Source organism: Arachis hypogaea, chromosome 18, assembly GCF_003086295.3.
Source record: "Arachis hypogaea cultivar Tifrunner chromosome 18, arahy.Tifrunner.gnm2.J5K5, whole genome shotgun sequence".
NCBI lineage: Eukaryota > Viridiplantae > Streptophyta > Magnoliopsida > Fabales > Fabaceae > Arachis > Arachis hypogaea.
The window spans coordinates 34,576,918-34,589,836 of NC_092053.1; positions in this window are offsets into that span (position 1 = coordinate 34,576,918).

Here is a 12,919-nt window from a genome sequence, read left to right on the forward strand (position 1 = left end):
TTATCCCAAGAGTTCTGTCTGTAGGCTGAGAGTCCAACCATATTCTAGCTCTGTCTCTTATAGCAAACGGGAAAAGCATAAGCCTGTAGACCTCGGGATCAACCCCATTGGTCTTAACAGTATCACAGATTTGCAAGAATTCAGTTAAGAACTGAAAAGGATCTTCTGATGGAAGTCCATAAAACTTGCAGTTTTGTTGCATCAGAGAAACTAATTGAAGTTTCAGCTCAAAATTGTTTGCTCCAATGGCAGGGATTGAGATGCTTCTTCCATGTAAATTGGAATTTGGTGCAGTAAAGTCACCAAGCATCTTCCTTGCATTGTTATTATTTTCGGCCATGTCTCTTTCTTTTTCGAAAATTTTTGTCAGATTTTTTCCAGAGAGTTGTGCTTTAGCTTTCCTTAGCTTCCTCTTCAGAGTCCTTTCAGGTTCAGGATCAGCTTCAACAAGAATGTTCTTGTCCTTATTTCTGCTCATATGAAAAAGAGGAGAACAGAAAAGAGGAATCCTCTATGTCACAGTATAGAGATTCCTTTATGTGAGTAGCAAAAAGAGAAAGATAAGAATCCAAACACAGGGGAGAGGAGTGGGTTCAAATTCTTAGGTGAAGAGGAGTGTTAGTAAATAAATAAATAATTAAAAGGAGATGAGGGAGAAGAATTTTCGAAAATCATTGAAAAGAAAAGAAAAATATTTTTGTTTTTAATTTAAATTAAAAGTTAAAATTCTAAAATAAGAAAAGAAATAAAATTAAAATTAAAAATAATTAGTTAATTAAAAAGGAATTTTGAAAAAGAGGAAGGTGATTTTCGAAAATTAGAGAGAGAATTAGTTAGGTAGTTTTGAAAAAGATATTATTGAAATAGTAAACTTTTAAAATCAAACAAAAAGTCAAGTAGTTAATTGAAAAAGATTTAAAAATCAATTTTTGAAAAGATAAGAGGTTAGAAAAGATTTTGAAATTGATTTTGAAAAAGATGTGATTGAAACTTATTTTGAAAAAGATTTGAAAAAGAAATTTAAAAAGATTTGATTTTGAAAATTAAAGTTGATTACTTGACTAACAAGAAACAAAAAAGATATGATTTAAAATTTAAAGATTGGACCTTTCTTAATAGACAAGTAACAAATTTTAAAATTTTTGAATCAATCACATTAATTGTTAGTAAAGATTTTGAAATTATGAAACAAAATAAGAAAAAAATTTTTGAAAATCAATTTGAAATTTTCGAAAATTATGAAAGAAAAATGAAAAAGATTTGATTTTTGAAAAAGATTTGAAAAAGATAGAATTTTTAAATTGAAAATTTGACTTGACTCATAAGAAACAACTAAATTTTAAAAAGTTTTGAAAAAGTCAACTCAAATTTTCGAAATTTATGAGTGAAATAAGGGAAGGATATTTTTTTTATTTTTGAATTTTTAATGGAGAAAGAGAAAAACATAAAAAAGACTCAATGTATGAAAATTTTGGATCAAAACAAATGATGCATGCAAGAACACTATGAATGTCAGGATGAACACCAAGAACACTTTGAATGTCAAGATGAACACCAAGACTTATTTTTGAAAATTTTTAAGAAAAGAAGAACATGCAAGACACCAAACTTAAAAATTTTTAATTTTTAGACACTAAGAATGCAAGAATGCATATGAGAAACAAGAAAAGACACAAAACATGAAAATGCAAAGATCAAACCAGAAGACTTACCATGAACAACTTGAAGATCATGAAGAACAAGAAAGAGACTCAATGCATGTGTTCTTCGAAAAATGCACAAATTTTAAAAATATGCAATTGACACCAAACATAAAATTTGACACAAGACTCAAACAAGAAACACAATATTTTTGGTTTTTATGATTTTTAAAAAAAATGGTATTTTTCAAAAATTATTTAGAAAAAGAAAATAAGAAACTCAAAATTTTTAATAAAGATTCCATGAATCATGCAATGTAAGTCTAAAGCTTCAGTCTAAAGAGATTAGACAGGGCAGAACAAGCTTCAGCAGGACATTACACACAACAGCCAAATTGATGGGAATCAACTGACTCCTGTGATGATAAAAGCATCATCTGAAACTCTAGAATTCATTCTTAAAAATTTTGAAGAACATAGAATAATAAATTTTTTTTTTGAAAATATTTTTTTTTCTGAAAATTTTTCGAAAATAAAAAGAATAAAAACAAAAACTTAAAATTAAAATAAAATTACCTAATCTGAGCAACAAGATGAACCGTTAGTTGTCCAAACTCGAACAATTCCCGGCAACGGCGCCAAAAACTTGGTGCACGAAATTGCGATCATCAACAATGGTGCCAAAGACTTGGTTCTCTCAAACGTGAATCACACTTTGTCACAACTTCGCACAACTAACCAGCAAGTGCACTGGGTCGTCCAAGTAATAAACCTTACGTGAGTAAGGGTCGATCCCACGGAGATTGTCGGCCTGAAGCAAGCTATGGTCACCTTGTAAATCTCAGTCAGGCGGATTCAAATGGTTATGGTGAATTGATAATAAAAATATAAATAAAATATAAACTAGGATAGAGATACTTATGTAATTCATTGGTGATAATTTTAGATAAGCGTATAGAGATGCTTTCGTTCCTCCTGAACCTCTGCTTTCCTGCTGTCTGATGATTGGATTTTCGACGGTTTAGAATTTCACAAATGAAATCTCGTTGCAAGTATAGTTTCTAAACCAATCACTAATCCTTTCATACAAAAATTTGTTTGTCACTAAAACAAACCCCTAAAATTTATAAACCGAAGTATTCAAACCTCGGGTCGTTCTCCCTAGGAATTACAATAAAGTGCCTTGTTATTGGTTATGAGTTATTTTGGGGTTTTGGATAAGAAGCATGAAAAGTAAATGGCAATGAAAATAAACTAACTACTATAAAAGCTCTTGGCAAGATATGAGAACTAGAAATCCTATCCTAGTTATCCTTCTCAATTGTGATGAGAATTGTTCATTGCTCCCACTTAGTTAACCTCTAACCATGGAGGAAAGTCAAGTGGATGAATCAATTTGATTCCTCAAGTCCTAATTAACTCCTAAAGGAGAGACTAGCTTTAGAGGCATTCAAATCAATTAGCAATCTCTAATTATCAATCAACAAAGGAATTAGATAACTCAAGAGTCACTAATCACTCTACCTAGGCCAAGAGGAACAAAATCTATACAAAAATCCAACCAAGCATTTAATCAAACACTTGGAAGGCACAAAAGAAAAGTATAGTCAATCACAACAAGAGTGAATTCTAACTACAATTGAATGTAAAGAATTAACAACAACAATCAAGGAAATCACAATTATCATGAATTACCTCAAATTGCATTATTAAAAGGGAATAAAAGAAACAACAATCTATCCAAAACAAAGTGAAGAATTACAAGAATTAAAGTACATAACTAAAGAGAGGGAGAGGAGAAGATTAAGAATTGGCAAAGGAGAATTGAATTAAGGCATGAATTAACCCTAGATATAAGAAGAGATATTAACCTAAACCTAATCCTAATCCTAGAGAGAAGTGAGAGCTTCTCTCTCTAAAACTACTTAAAACTAAAGCTATCACTAACTTCTTCTCCAATTGTTATGTCTCCCCTTTAGGCCTTGATCCTTTTATTCCTTTCTATCAGCAATTGGCGCCAAAAATGGGTTCAGAAACCCCTTAAAATCGCCAGGCACGTGTTGCCTTAATGAAGTCATGTGCAGACATCGACGCGTGCACGCACGGTACGCGTGCGCGTCCCTGGCTGATTCCGCAATGTGCGCGCGAGCGCCTTGTGCGCGTGCGCGTGCTTGGCCGTAATCAATTCTTTGGCTTTTTGTGCTTCTCTCCACTTGCATGCTTCCTTCCTTGCTTCCTTTGATCCATGCCTGGCCTATTTCAATCCTGGAATTACTAGCAAACACATCAAGGCCTCTTATGGAATCAAGGAGAAATCAAAATTCATCAAAATAAGGCCTAAAAAGCATGTTTTTACACCTAAGCACAAATACGGGAGAGATAACAAAACCATGCTAATTCATAGGTTAAATGCGAGAAAAGGTCATCAAAATACTCTAAATTCAATACAAGATAAACCCTAAAAATGGGGTTTATCAACCTCCCCACACTTAAACCTTAGCATGTCCTCATGCTAAGATAAGAAGGAACTAAGGGGTATGACATTTATTAAATGCAACTAAACTATATGAGTCCTATCTAAATGCAACTACCTAGTGTGAGTGCAAATGCTTAGTTCAAACAAATCAATTCCCAAGAGACATGTATAGGCACAATAGCTAAGGCAATAGGAGTTAAGTCCAATCCACAATTGTATTGAATTATCAAAAAGAGTTCAAACTTGCAAGAATATAAATAATATGGGTGAGCACATGTACTTGAACTTTTGAACCCTCACCGGATGTGTATCCGCTCTATTCACTCAAGTGTTTAAGGGTTAATTCACTCAATTCTCTTCTAATCATGCTTTCCAAAATTTGATTTTCTTCTAACAATCAACACCTATCCAATGCATGCATACATTCATCATGAGGTCTTTCATTTAGGTTGTAATGGGGTTAGGGTCAAGGTAGGATCATTTATGGTTAAGTGGACTAGAGTTTAGATCTTTGATTAGCATAGACTTTCCCACCTAACCTATGTAATGATCTATACACATTCAAACTATTCTAACTACCCATTCTTCACTTTTTCTTACATATTCATGCATCCTATTTCTTGATTCATAACACTTATGCATTGATTCCCTTTTGTTGAGCTTCACTTTGGGGCATTTTGTCCCCTTTTATTATTTTTCTTCTCTTTTTTTTTTATATACATTTTTATTTCTTTTTCTTTTCATTTTTTTTCCTTTTCTTTCAAACTATACACAAGAACATCAATGCATAAGGTCTATACATTTAATCAATACATGAGTATGTTCCCAATTCCTAAATATGGAAGTGTACTACCCCTTTTATCCCATCCAATGTTCCCAAGCCTCACCAACCTTGAGTAATAGACACTCTCACTAGCCTAGGCTAATCAAAGATCCAAACAAGGACTTTTCATTGGTTTTCCGCCTTGGGCTTGTAATGTGCTAAAATGAGAGTAAGTCGGTTAAGCATAGGCTCAAAATTGGCTAACAATGGAGAGTAAAAGGTAGGCTATTTGGGTAAGTGGGCTAATGAAATAATGGCCTCAATCATACAAATGCATGAATACAAGAAATGATTGGACATATAGAATCAAGCAAATCAAGGATCACAATCATAGAAAGAGAACAATTGCACACAAGAATGGAAAATAAGTGGTTATAAAAATGTAACCACACCATAAGGCTCAAGTCTCACAAGCTTGTGTTCTTAGTTAAATACATGCTTCACAAAGTATGAATTCAAGCAAGTTTCACCAAAAATTTTCTTCAATCAATTGGGTTGGTGTCCTATGTTCTATAATTAAAATTCTTGGAAAATCTCAATATTTGACTAAGCATTGTTGTGATTGAAAAATTCAAAAATTATTTTCCTTAGTTTACCCTTTTCTTTTTCACTTAAACCGATTTCTTATGTAAGAAGGGTGACTAAGTTTTCACTTAAAACATTATTTCTAATCACAACCACAAACTAAAACGAAAGATATACAAAAGAAGATATGCAAAAATGTATAAAGAAAAATCCATCTAAAATATGGAATCTATCATCTAAAACATCTAAAGATATCCAAAAGCATCAAAATATCTAAAATCCAAAATAAGCAGTAAAGGTATCCAAAATGGCAAGAGTATCCAAAATAAACTCTAGATGCATCAAATATATATAAGAGCTATGCAAAGTAAGGTAACTCAGAAGGTAGCCAAAATGTTCACCGGTCTTCTAATGATGCTACCGGTGACCTCCCCACACTTAAGACCAAGCATCGTCCTCGATGCTAAACCGGAGGATCAGTGGAAGGTACAACGGTAGCTACTGAATCTGTCTAAGGCTGTGGAACCGGCTCCTCATGGGTCCGTGGAATCTCTGTAGTGTCAGGAGCAGCTGGAGGTGCATCCCGCTGAAGCGGCTCATCCGCAGCCTCCTCCTGATGATCCTGCTCATCGGAGGTCGGAGAGTCTGGAAGCGGAGGTAACTCAGCGCCAAGGGAGAGGAGTGCCTGATCCATCCGATCCAGTCGGCGTCTGACATGGAGCCTCTCGCGCTCCAAGAACCGAAACAGACGCTGAACCAGTAGGTAAGTGGCCTCGGGTGCTGAAGGAGGTGGGGCTGCTGTCGAAGAAGATGGTATAGCTGCCTCGACTGCCGCTCTAGCTCGAGAACAGCGGCTAGTCGGGGGCCTCTCGTGCACCCACACACCCCAGGGAATAGTAACTTCCTTGTCGTCGTCATCTGGAGGTGGTGGTGTCACGTCATTGTCCTCCCACGGGACATCAGCTAGCTCAGCTAAGCTAGTAACTAGTGTCGAAAACGGTAACAAGCCACGAATATGAGCTCTCCACATGCTATGCCTAATCAGTCGGGGAAAATATACTTCCTTCCCCTCCATGACACACCCAATCAAGACTAGCATATCCATCGGAATCTCTGAAAAGTGAGTGGTAGGGAAGACATAGTGGGCAAATATTTGTTGCCAAGTCCTAGCCTCCCTAGTCAGATATGCAAATAGCATGCCCTTGGACTTTGTGTTGCTCGAATCCATTACCCAAGAAGCATCTGGTGTAGCAATCACACGCCTAAGCGCCTCATAGTTTAAAGTCATGGAGAGGAGAGCTACCTCTGCCTGCTGGTAGGCACAAGTCTCAGGAGTACCAACTCTGCAAAGCAGTGCATCCCTCAAGGCATCCTCAGTGATCATAATCTCTCTACCCCTCAAGTATACTGAATCCAAGCTTGGTCGAAAGAAATTGCAGTAAAATTCCTTGACCCACGAGATGTTAATCCGTCCCAAGTCCCTATCGATGAAATCCAAGCCCAGCTCAGAAATACGGGCGTTTATGGCACGCCTCACATCATTGGGAAGATTCAGCTTCTTCTTAATATTCAGATTTTTCTTTGCATAATGGGAAAGGTGTAGCTCGCAGTAGAGATTTGGAAATTTGGTTGGATCAGTGGACGGGAGTAACTGATTTTCTTTTTCCTCCTCATTCAGCGGATTCCTCGCATAGTTAGCAGATGGTGGGGGTGTAGAGGTCTTGGAGTGCTTCCTCTTTTTGGAAGCAGTGGCTATAGCCTTTCCTTTATCCGACATCCTGAAAAGTATGATAGAATATAAGAAGTGAAGCACTTAGCATGAAACAAGGAAAGCATGTTCAGGATATCAATTGGCTAATAAACAATCATGACGTGAACTGCTCTTAAAAAGAAAGAAAAAATTGGTAAACAAGTAAGCATAAGTGAACAAGTAAACCAAGAATGCAATGTTCACTAAAGTCAACAACTCTTACTCATTAAGCAATAAAATCATCATACTTTTGAAAGGATAGTTAAAGAGGGTTAAATGTGAGTAGAAGTTAAATGGTTAAAGAAATTAGTGAGTTAGAAAAGTGGATTAGTGGTATGATGATATTTAGGCTCAATAAAAGAGGAGTTGTGGCTAGACATAGAAGTCATGTTCACCATGATTGATGCAAATCCCGGAAGTCAAATAGGAAACGGAAATTAGCCCAAATTACAATAGAGATTAAAAGGAAAACAGATTTCTTGAAAATTGGGCAGCATCCGGCTTAAAATTGGACATTCCCAGATAGCAACATAGCATAAGCAGCAAGAAGACAACATCAATTAAGCACAGCAGCAGTGAAATACAACCCAGCAACACAAATGGCATACGCAGCAATCCAAAATCAGCATACAACACCCAAGTAAACAAACAACGAATCATGCACAAACGGAGCACTTATCAGGCTTAGAATCCTCTATCCAGACCTAGCTACCTAACAACAATTATTTCTATCTAACCTAACATACAAAAATTCAAATTCCAACTAACTAACATTAAGCTAACAGTAATCAAAATTTTAACAAAAATTGAAGCAGGAACCTGGGAGCAGAGTGAAAATGGGAAGTGGAAGTAGGGCAGGGAGGTATGGAAGCAGAGGGATTAACCTGGGCAGAGCGCCGCCGCGGTTGGTGGCGGTTACGGCGGTGAGTGGTAGATGGGCGGCACTGAGATGTTGAGAAACAGATGGGCAGAGACAAAGAGGAAGGGTGAGTGGAAGAGAGGGGGTGATGAAGAGAGAAGGGCGAGGCACTGATGGCGGCGGCGGCGACGATGACGGAGCGCTCGCCGGAGGTGAGGCGGTTGCTGGGAGAAGTTTGAAGGTTGAGTGGTGGGAGAAGGGAAATGGAACGTTGGAGGGAGAGAAGGGAAATGCGCGAATGCGCTAGGGCTCACGTCTCTGGGGTAAGTGAAAATTCGAGTCCACGCGCGCGCGCACTGTGCGCGTTCGCGTGGGTGGAGGGAATGGAAGAACGGCGCGGAAGCGCCATGCGCGCATGCGCGTATGTGAAGGAATCGGGATGGGCGCGGACGCGCAAGGTGCGCGTCGGCGCGGATGTGTTGGGCTGGAGGCTTAAAAGGGGCCCAGAGTTGGCACAACTCTCGGGTCCTTTGGCTTAGAGGATGCTAAGACGCATCGACGCGCGAGCGCACTGTGCGCGTTCGCGTGGATGGCTTGAACTTATTGGTTGGGCGCGGAGGCGTGAAGTACGCCAACGCGTGGACAGCGAAACAGAGAGGGGTGCGGACGTGTGCAGCATGCGTTCGCGTGAGTTGAGTTGAGCTGGGGGCTTAAAGTTGGCCCAGATCCAGCGTAACTCTCTGGTATTGGCCCAGAAGTTGCAGCAGCAGATCGACGCGTACGCGTGCGTTTCCTTATAGCTGTATGGACGCGCACACACGTAGTGCGCGTCAGCATGGAAGGAATTGGGCTTGAGGCACAACGCCGGCCTAAGAGAGGCCCAACTCTCTGGAAAATGGGTGATGATGCGTCCGCTCAGGGACGCGTGCGCGTACGGTGTGCGCGCGCGTCCTCCCCCCTTCTTCTCTTTTTTTTTTTTTCAAGCAGAAAAATTATGCTCAGGTACTCCCTAGACTGCTCACAACTCTTTATTCAATCAACCATCATACAATTCACAAAAATGCAATTTGATATTATTCATCTACTACTAAACACAACATACACGTGACTAGGCTAACAATTAAGTTGTACAAACAAATTATGTGAAACATCTACCTACAATGGTAACTCAAATCACTTATTAGGCAAATTTAAAAGAGAATGGAAAGAGTTTACCATGGTGGGGTGTCTCCCACCTAGCACTTTTAGTTTAAGTCCTTAAGTTGGACATTTTGAGAAGCCTATTGTCATGGTGGCTTGTGTTTGTACTCGTCCTTGAATCTCCAAGGATCCTTGCTTCTCAATTGGTTGACAGAATTTCCAACCATTTTCGTCAAGCTTGGGCAAAGTTCTACCCAAGATATGAGGCCCCATAGTTGGTCTTCACATAGCGAACCGGGATCCCATATCTTATCTTCACACCCGTCTTCAATTTGATCTTCATACTTTTTCCTTCCGGGTGGTTGACATATAGAATTCTCTTTAATATACCAAGCCTTCCTTTGAGACCCATGCAAAGTAGTATTCTTCCAATCATCGTTCCTATACCTTGAAGCTTTGACCTTAATGAGCCTAATTTCTAACTTGCAACCACTACACAACTCATTCTTGCTTTTAATTCCGCAAAGAGCTCTAAGTTGTCCATCCATTTCAATCAAACCATATTCAAGCGAGAAGGTAAAGCTTATGGATAAGAATTTTACCCACTTGAATGTTGTGTTGGATGGTGACTCGGGGAGGGAGACCTCCCCACGCTTAGACAATGCAAGGTCTACTTCCTTGTACTCTTCTTTGTGTATTTCCACCTCTTTGCGAGCTTCCTTGATTTCAACCCTTCCCCTCTTATCACATAGCTTGGTGTTGTCTTCAAGAACTTTGATTTCTTACCTAATGGGAGGTGGTTCAATTTTAGATAGAAATTCATTGATGAATAAATCCATTTCTTGGTCAACCTCTTCATATTCTTCAATTTCGATATACACCATGCCAACGTTTTCCTCTTGGTAGCTCTCTTTCTCATTGCTCACCAAGGGTATGGGAGGTTGTGCACACTCTTTTATACTTTCAACTCCATGTCCAATGGGAGAGGATTCCATTGTAGAGAGAAATTCATCCATGATTGAATCCATCTCTTGATAAACTTCTTCCAAGTCTCCAACGATGATATGCCTTGGGGGTAGCGCACCTTCTTCAACTTCAATATCAAGCTCCTTAGAAGAGTGCTCCATGAGACTACATTCCCTTGGACTTTCAACATCTCCTAAATCTTCAACCACTTCTTCCTTTTCTTCAATGATTATAGCTTCCTCTAGTTGCTCCAATACAAAATGGCATTTCTCATCCCCCACCGGAGTTTCCAATCTCTCCTTCATACTTTGCTCTTCTTTTGCGGTTCCACATGTGGCTATGGAAGCACCTTGAGTATTCAAACATTGGTGGGCTAAAGTATGCACCACCTTAGTCAAATTGGTCACAAACTCAAGTGTATCCTGCTTCATAGCTTCTTGTCCTTGAAGTAACAAAGTGAGAGGATCGTCTATTAGGGCTTGGGGTGGGTAGGAAGGTTCATCGTTTTGGAGAGAGGGTTCATGGTAGGAAGGTGGTTCTTCTTGGTAAGGGTATGGAGATGGTGAGTATTGAGGTGGTTCATGGTAGTAATCTTGATATGGTTGTGGTGATTCTAGAGGTTCTTGCTCATAATGGCCATAAAAATATGGTATGGATGATTGGTTATATGATGGATATGAATCATAAGGTGGTGTTTGGAAGGCTTGTGAGTATGGTTGAGGTTCATGTTGAGGATAAGAATCATAAGCATATGGTGGTGGTGCTTGATCATCACAAAAGGAGTCACCATAGCCATTGAATTGACATGTATTAGGATGGTAATTATACCTATAAGTATCCGGAGGTTGTTGCCAATAGGAGTGAACAATTCCTTGAGGCTCCTCCCATCTTTGTTGGTTCCATCCATAATGAGTGTGATCATTGAAGTTCATATTTCCTACAACACAATTAGAACCAAACTCATAGCCAAGGTGAGAATTCATAGTGGAAAAGCAAAATAAAACTAACAAAAACTAGCAAATAAAGAAAAAAGCGACATATTCACACTATTCACATATATACAATAACCAATAACACAACACCATTGCAAGTCCCCGGCAACGGCGCCATTTTGATGATTGGATTTTCGACGGTTTAGAATTTCACAAATGAAATCTCGTTGCAAGTATAGTTTCTAAACCAATCACTAATCCTTTCATACAAAAAGTTGTTTGTCACTAAAACAAACCCCTAAAATTTATAAACCGAAGTATTCAAACCTCGGGTCGTTCTCCCTAGGAATTACAATAAAGTGTCTTGTTATTGGTTATGAGTTATTTTGGGGTTTTGGATAAGAAGCATGAAAAGTAAATGGCAATGAAAATAAACTAACTACTATAAAAGCTCTTGGCAAGATATGAGAACTAGAAATCCTATCCTAGTTATCCTTCTCAATTGTGATGAGAATTGTTCATTGCTCCCACTTAGTTAACCTCTAACCATGGAGGAAAGTCAAGTGGATGAATCAATTTGATTCCTCAAGTCCTAATTAACTCCTAAAGGAGAGACTAGCTTTAGAGGCATTCAAATCAATTAGCAATCTCTAATTATCAATCAACAAAGGAATTAGATAACTCAAGAGTCACTAATCACTCTACCTAGGCCAAGAGGAACAAAATCTATACAAAAATCCAACCAAGCATTTAATCAAACACTTGGAAGGCACAAAAGAAAAGTATAGTCAATCACAACAAGAGTGAATTCTAACTACAATTGAATGTAAAGAATTAACAACAACAATCAAGGAAATCACAATTATCATGAATTACCTCAAATTGCATTATTAAAAGGGAATAAAAGAAACAACAATCTATCCAAAACAAAGTGAAGAATTACAAGAATTAAAGTACATAACTAAAGAGAGGGAGAGGAGAAGATTAAGAATTGGCAAAGGAGAATTGAATTAAGGCATGAATTAACCCTAGATATAAGAAGAGATATTAACCTAAACCTAATCCTAATCCTAGAGAGAAGTGAGAGCTTCTCTCTCTAAAACTACTTAAAACTAAAGCTATCACTAACTTCTTCTCCAATTGTTATGTCTCCCCTTTAGGCCTTGATCCTTTTATTCCTTTCTATCAGCAATTGGCGCCAAAAATGGGTTCAGAAACCCCTTAAAATCGCCAGGCACGTGTTGCCTTAATGAAGTCATGTGCAGACATCGACGCGTGCGCGTCCCTGGCTGATTCCGCAATGTGCGCGCGAGCGCCTTGTGTGCGTGCGCGTGCTTGGCCGTAATCAATTCTTTGGCTTTTTGTGCTTCTCTCCACTTGCATGCTTCCTTCCTTGCTTCCTTTGATCCATGCCTGGCCTATTTCAATCCTGGAATTACTAGCAAACACATCAAGGCCTCTTATGGAATCAAGGAGAAATCAAAATTCATCAAAATAAGGCCTATAAAGCATGTTTTTACACCTAAGCACAAATACGGGAGAGATAACAAAACCATGCTAATTCATAGGTTAAATGCGAGAAAATGTCATCAAAATACTCTAAATTCAATACAAGATAAACCCTAAAAATGGGGTTTATCACTGTCTTCATCCAATTATTCCTACTCCCTTCCATGGCAAGCTGTATGTTGGGCATCACCGTTGTCAATGGCTACATCCCGTCCTCTCTGTGAAAATGGTCCAATGCGCTGTCACTGCATGGCTAATCATCTGTCGGTTCTCGATCATACTGGAATAGGATTTACTAT